The sequence below is a fragment of the Monoraphidium neglectum genome (assembly GCF_000611645.1).
Source record: "Monoraphidium neglectum strain SAG 48.87 unplaced genomic scaffold scaffold01886, whole genome shotgun sequence".
NCBI classification, from domain to species: Eukaryota; Viridiplantae; Chlorophyta; class Chlorophyceae; order Sphaeropleales; family Selenastraceae; genus Monoraphidium; species Monoraphidium neglectum.
In genome coordinates, this window is record NW_014011742.1 from 1 (window position 1) to 625 (window position 625).

Below are 625 nucleotides of genomic sequence, written 5' to 3' on the forward strand. Positions count from 1 at the left end.
GTGTGTGTGTGTGTGTGTGTGTGTGTGTGTGTGTGTGTGTGTGTGTGTGTGTGTGTGTGTGTGCGCGTGCGTGCGCGCGTGCGTGCGTGCGTGCGCGCGTGCGTGCGTGCGCGCATGCGTGCATTCGTTGTGAGCATTGTGAGGATAACGAAGGGGTGCGTCGGTGCACTTGGCCGGCTTGTGAGGCGTGCGATGGAGTATATGGTGTTGCTATGATCAGATGATTGGGCGCCTTGCTTACAGAGCCGGTGGCTGCAATGTCTACAACTCCTATTATGCCCATCAACGCTTTGCTGCCCCGTTCCCGCCCCCCACTTCGCGCGCCAGGCCGGCCGCCTGTCCTACACCTTCGGCCTCAGCGGCCCCTGCATCCCCACAAACACTGCCTGCAGCAGCAGCCTCGTCGCCGCCCACCTCGCAGCGCGCAGCATCCAGTCGTCCGAGTGCGCCTTTACCTTCGCTGCCGGCGCCAACGCGATGCTGCTGCCGCTGGGCGCCACTGCCGCGATGACTCAGGTGCACGCCCTCTCGCCCGACGGCCGCTGCAAGGCGTTCGACGCTGCCGCCGACGGCTACGGCCGCGGCGAGGGCTTTGCGGCCGCCGTGATCGAGCCCGCCGGCGGGG